This window comes from Otolemur garnettii, unplaced genomic scaffold, assembly GCF_000181295.1.
Source record: "Otolemur garnettii isolate 467f Iridium unplaced genomic scaffold, OtoGar3 scaffold00010, whole genome shotgun sequence".
Taxonomy (NCBI): Eukaryota; Metazoa; Chordata; class Mammalia; order Primates; family Galagidae; genus Otolemur; species Otolemur garnettii.
The window spans coordinates 25879202-25885921 of record NW_003852405.1 but is presented as its reverse complement, the minus strand read 5'-3'; the positions used below and the strand labels follow the sequence as shown (position 1 = coordinate 25885921).

The 6720-nt window shown below is 42.9% G+C and overlaps 1 long non-coding RNA gene across 1 annotated transcript in view; it reads left to right on the top strand.

The window, feature by feature from the left end:
* The window catches only part of LOC100942038, a 271582-nt gene that overhangs the window by 218231 nt on the left and 46631 nt on the right, over positions 1–6720 (top strand). The window lies entirely within an intron of this gene.

Genomic DNA, 6720 nt, shown 5'->3' with positions numbered 1-6720 from the left:
AGCCATCCTCTTGCCTTAGCCTCCCAAGTAGCTGGGACTATAGGCACCTGCCACAAAGCCTGGCTATTTTTAGAGACAGAATATCCCTCTAGCTCAGGCTGATCTTAAACTCCTGAGCTCAATCAATCCACCCTCCTTGGCCTCCCAGAGTGCTAGGATTACAGGCATCAGCCACTGCACCCGGCCTGACAAAGTTGTTTAACTCCACAAAAGAAAACTTGCTGGTGTAGAGGACAGAGATAAAAGACTTCTCACACCATTGTATCTTTTGAATCAGAACCTTCTGTGTTTATTACTATTCAAAAAAATAAAATATAACAAATTTTGTAACTAATGTCATACCTCCAAAAACATGGCTGGTTTCAGACACGTGTTTTCTAACTAAAGGAGCACATCCCCGTGCTAGGTTGGTGCCACCTTCCTCCAAACAAGTAGGTTTGAAATGTAAATAAAAATCAGATACCAGCATAAAGGACACCCCAAGAAAAAGCCTAACATTCTACCCATAAAAATACCAACATGACATTTTTTTTTTTTTTTATTGAATGGTAACTATGTACTTTAATGTACTTCTTGGGTACAGCATGGGGTTTTCGCACACAATCCGAAATACTTCCATCAAACTGGTTAACATAGCCTTCATGTCATTTTCTTAGTTATTGTTTCAAAATGTTCACATTCTGCTCTTAGAAAGATTCCCCTGTACCCTTGTAAGATAAACCTCAGAAGTGATCCCTCCAAACCCCCTCCCTCCACCCATTCCCCCCTCCCCTCTCCCTCCCCATATTCTTAGGCTGTTTGGTTATAGCTTTCATATAAAAGGTATAAATTAGTTTCATAATAGGGGTGTGTACACTGGATACTTTTCCCTCCATTCTTGTGATACTTTGCTCAGAAGGACATTCTCCAGCTCCATCCATGTGAACATGAAGGATGTAAAGTCTCCATCTTTCTTAATGGCTGCATAGTATTCCATGGTGTACATATACCACAGTTTGTTGACCACCATGACATTCTAAGTGCACTGTCTGACTTAGTTTGTGACGTGAGTGGAGTGCTAATAATTAAAAATACATCCTCACCTTGGTGCACAGCCACCCAGGGAGAAGAGCTGAGACCACGGAGATGCCACTTACCTCATCACCCCAGTTTTAGTGGATGAAGTGTTCTCTGTTTTGCTTTTAGATAAGTACACAAAAGCTAAAGAAATAACATCGAGGAGACTTCCAAGCTTATTTTGTCCCCTTGTATCATAGCGCATTTCATTTAACATTGGCCTCTTTTATTCATCATTGAAAGCAACTTTGTAACACATAGGCATGTGGAATAACTTTCCAACTGATGGGAGTTAATGTCTGGTGAGCATGGTCTAGAAATGATAGAAAAATGATAGAAGTTATGATAATAAAAACCCTGATCCGCTCTTTGGGCCTTTAACAATGTGCTGTGGATATTTCCTTTACATTACCCCCCCCACAGGGAATGTGTATCACAAATTCATCTCAATACTGTAGCTTGATCGGAAGCAACTTCTTATAAATAGTAACTAATTCGAGTAGCTGTAGGGCCATAAAATAAAGTTCCTTTAAAAAAGAAAAAGAAGAAGAAAGAAAAAGAATGTCATTATGCATCTTCAAAGATAGATTACTTTGGGGTGGCACCTCTGGCTCAAAGGAGTAGGGCACTGGACCCATATATCAGAGGTGGCGGGTTCAAACCCAGCCCCAGCCAAAAACTGCAAAAAAAAATTAAAAAGAAAGATTACTTTGAATGTAGAGAAAAAGATGTAGTGGTTAACATCATTCTCTGGTAAGCTTTTATAAGCCCTAGTTAAGGCCCTCTTGTATTGAGTTTTTTCTCTAAATTGAAGGAGATTTTGTTGTTCAGAAATGCTTGTATTTTTCTGTATATTTACATATATTACATAATACATAAACTGTATTTTTAAAAACAGTTCCTACTTACGTAAATACACCTATTTCATTATTACCTATGTCAGGAATACCCAATGGAAAGTGTTTTTCATATACAAAATATCATATTTGGGGAGGAAAGATTAAATCGTATTTTTGTCTGGATGTTATTAAAATTCTAGTGTAAGTGTGACCCTGGGGCAAGCTAACCCAGGCGCACCTACTTGTACTGCTGTGATTCACTTATTTACTTTGCTGGGGGGAGTAGTCTTGACTGTTTCGACACATCTCTGGGTATAGCATTTGTCTGGCCATCAGGCTGATGGGCATGTTTGGGTGGTATTAAAATCAAAATGATCTCTAAAGCGCATCTGGCTGTGAAATTTGCAAGAACAAAAATTAAAATCTACATGTGTTCTGCATAAATTCCAACTGAGCGTTTAATCTGTTCGGTACATCACGGATGTTGGGGTCACCCACGAAGTGGCCACATAGTTTCTGCACGTTAGGTATCTCAAAGGCAAGGCAGGTATTTATCCACCGCAGGACCTGGAGCAAGTCCCAGAGCCCCCCTAAACCTGTGTCCTCGTTTGAGTGCTGACAGTTACTGCTGCCATCTGAATGTTTGTCCTCCAGAACTCGTGTGTTAAAAATTACTCCCCATGTGATCGTCTCATGAGGTGGGGTCTTTGGCTCACCTTCTAAAGGGGCCCTCATCCATGCAATTAGTACCCTAATAAAAAAAAAGAGGTTGCCGGGAGTTTGCTTATCCTTTCTGCCATTTGAGGACAGACAAGAAACCACCTTCTTGCAAGGAGAGAGAAAGTCCTTAACAGACATCTTGAGTCTGTTGGATTGAGACCTTGGATTTTCCAGGCTCCAGAACTATGAGAAATAAACTTCTCCTTTTTATAACTTAACTGGCCTTCTGTACTTCCTCATAGCAGCCCAAATGGACTGAGAGGGTTGGAGGAAAGGAGCAATAAGCCGTTGGTGCCAAAATAAGCAATCCACTGATGGCTGTAGGAATCAGAAAGAGGGCGACTGAGACCGGAGCCCGGGAAGCGACCCTTATTCACGTTGGGAATCTGAACACCCAGCAGCGCCTGGCACACAGCGCACATTCAGTGTGCATCTGTGACAGAATTAACGTGTTTCATTGTGGGCTGACGTCGGAGGAAAACCTTAGGAATAAAAGACAGGATTTTAACTCTGTCTGCAAGGATGGGCGCGAGTGCTGCTGCTGCAGAGAATAGGGAAGGAAATGATAGGGCAAGGGGGGAAATAGCAGGGGCTGAGCTCTGGAGAGGAAGTGAGAGGAGTATTTTTAGAGGACAATGAGTAAGGTTTCCAGACTACAGAGAGCACGGGGAGCCAAAAGTAAAGTCTAAATGTAGCCAGGAAAGGTGAAAAGAGATTTATGAAGAGTCTTAAAAACTAAGCTGAGGAGTGTGGACTTTATTAGGTAAGTAAATGAGCAGTGGAAGACAGACATGGTGAGAAAACGCGCTGGTAGGAGTGACCCGGCCGTGGTGGGAGGATAGAATTCGTGGAGGGAAGAGTGAGCTGCGGCCCCATCGGGGAGGCGGGGGGTGCAAAGCCGCTGTTGCTGCGGTGCAGGGGGACCGGCAATGGCAAAAACAGAGAGGAACAGGTTTGGAGAAATTCTCAAGTAGGAATCCAGAGCATTCGATGGCTTGTAATATGAAGCATGAGAGTGAGGGGCCCAGCGTGTGGGATGGAGTGAGTTGGTGCTAGTCACAGGCCTCAGCAAGAATATGCAGCACGGTTCAGACTGGCCGAGGCCTTCTTCTGGGAATAACTGGGTCCAATATGTAGCGTGTGCAACTCGGTGCGTAGTGAAGGTTTAGCTTCTGTCTGATCGGGGAAATCCCAGAAAGCAAGCCCATGACATGGATAGCCTCTAGACACTGACATTATTTTTTAGTTTCCTAATTATTTTCATCCCATGGTTGGTTGGCTCTGCAGATACAAACCCCCTCGGAGGAGGAGGAGGAGAGCCAACTGTACTATACTATAATTTACCCTCACTGTACTTGCACAAATACCGAGTCTTTGGTGGTAAATTAACTTGCCCCAAGTAACAAAGCCAGTCAATAGTAGACTCAGGAATGAAGTCCCAACAGTCTGACCTCAAAGCTCTCGGATTCACCACCACTCCACATGTGATTTACACGTATAGATGAGGTTCATGGATAACATGAAACGAAACATTACAGAAGAATGAAATCTGCCTGGTGGGGGGAGAGATGGGCTTACAAGAGAAATCGCAGCTGCAATAATGTGCCCCAAAACATTGAGGAAGTCAGCCTGGCTTCTCATGAGGCTCCTGGAGTGAGGCAGGAGAGGGCTAAGGTGTAAATCCTGGCCACGTGGCAGGCACAGGGCTGAATGCCAGAACAGTGCTGTCGCTCAATATTCAGTAGGAACCATCAATGAATGAATACTTATTGATCACCAGTCATGCTTCCAGGAGGGGCAGACCCGGGAGTTTCAGAGCAGTGCACCCCTCTCCCACATTTTCCAAGCTTCAGCTCTATTTTCAAATAGCAAAGGTCCAAGATCCAGTCCACCCAGGCTTTCATCCTATTTCAGATGAGTTCAAGCTGCTCCTTCCTCAGGATGGCACCAATTCAAAAACGTGCCTGAGATCTTGTTTATCATGCTCAGCTCCATCATGCGCGGTCTTATTATTCTAGGACAAAGCCTCTAGAGGCTCCAAGTGACGGGAGGAAAGTAATATTTTTAGTACACAGGATGGGCTAGATAAGAAATGGAAGAGCGTTGAGAAAGATAAGTCCCCAGCCCTCTAGCTGATACACCCCTAGCATGCAACAAACACTCGTCAAAAGAAGGAAGAGTCTGTAAAGAAAATGCTCTAATAATCCATAGTTGAGGAGAGCAGGACTTTTGCTAGTAGGAAAGGAGAATTAGGGGTGGAAAAAATCAACATGATAGATTGGATGTGAGGTGATGGAGAGAGAACAGTCGCGCCTGCATCAAGGTTTTGAAACTGTGTATTATATCTGAGAGGAGGTGATATAACTGAGAGGAATTCCAGGAATTGGAAGTTTCAGCAGGGTAGGAATTCTCTTCTGATTCTCTGTTGTAATCCAGAAAGTTGCCACATACCCAGTGCATAATGGACAAGCAATAAATAATTAGGGTGTTGAATAAATAATGTATTCATTTTAAGAAGAAAACCAACCTTCCTATCTTCAAGCTGTGAATCTTAACTCAGAGCGATGACATTTACTGCTGGGATCCTATGTCTTAATGAGCCACTGTTACAGAAGGAATTTTGTTATACCCTTTAGTTAAGTTAGAGCAGAGAAAAGGAAAAAAGCTTGAGGACCACTGTTCTGGTGCAAATGTAGCACTCTTGAGAGCAGGTTAGGGCCAGAATCTGGCCTAAAATGGAGGGACAAGGCTAAATTTCTAAAACCAGCTCCAAAATAATTTATCAAGAAGGCCAATGCCCCTACCCATCCTTTGCATGAGCCCTTGAATTTCTCCAATTCTTTCTTTTTTTTATTTTTTTTGAGACAGAGCCTCAAGCTGTCCCCCTGGGTAGAGTGCTGTGGCATCACAGCTCACAGCCACCTCAAACTCCTGGGCTCAGCGAGTCTCCTGCCTCTGCCTCCCAGGTAGCTGGGACCACAGGCACCCACCACAATGCCTGGCTATTTTTTAGTTGCAGCCATGACTGTTGTTTGGCAGCCGGGCTGGATTCGAACCTGCCACCTTAGGTGTATGTGGCTGGTACCTTAGCCACTTGAGCCACAGGCACCGAGCCTCCAATTCTTGTGGGCTTCAGAGCCAAACCTGGAACCACTGAACACAGGACAGACACTAGGTCCAGCTGGACATCAAAAAAAAAAACTATTTTAATTCCCCTCTTGCCTTTTTGTCACCCTAGATAACTGAACCTAGACTTTGAATTAAAACTGAGTTTGAATCCTAGTTATGCTATGTGCAAGCTCCATGGCTTTGATCCACCAAGTAATTGCTCTGAGCTCGCATTTTCTCATCTGCAAAATAGGAATATTAATGACTACCCTTCAGGGTTATTATAAGCTTAGTGCATAAGAGTTCAATAAATTACGACTCTGTTATCATTACTAATTAGTTCAATAATTCTTCTCTTTTTTCATGTTTAAAATATTATACATGCCAGGTGCAGTGACTGACCTCTATAATCTTAGCACTTTGGGAGGCTGAGGAGGGAGGATCGCTTGAAGCTAGCAGTTCAAGGCCAGTCCATACAACATAGAGAGGCCCTGTCTCTACAAAAGCTAAAAAATGAGCTATGTGGTGTCATGCACCTGTAGTCTCAGCTACTCAGGAGGCTGAGGCAGGAGGATCACTTGAACCCAAGAGTTTGAGGTTGCGGTGAGCTATGATGACACCATTGCACTGTAGCCCAGGCAGTGGAGTGAGACCCTGGCTCAAAACTAAAAAATTTTATACATAATTGACAATTTGTTATAAATCCTCAAAAGCCAAATAAATAAGATTACCCTAATTCTTCCTTCACTTTTTAAGTTCTTCTGCCAGGGGAATTCCTGCATATGCTAATTTGCATGCATTATGTACCAGACTCAAAACACACATTTTCTGTAGAAGTTTGCCCTCTCAATATCCATTGAGAATTAAACTTTTGTGAATCATAATCTGAGCTACAGAGATTTTTCAAGGTCTTCCAAGGAGTTTTTCAGATTGAACTAAAACCAAATTCATAAACTAATTTAATGGCCATTTTTAATCATCCAGAAAGCCAAAAAAA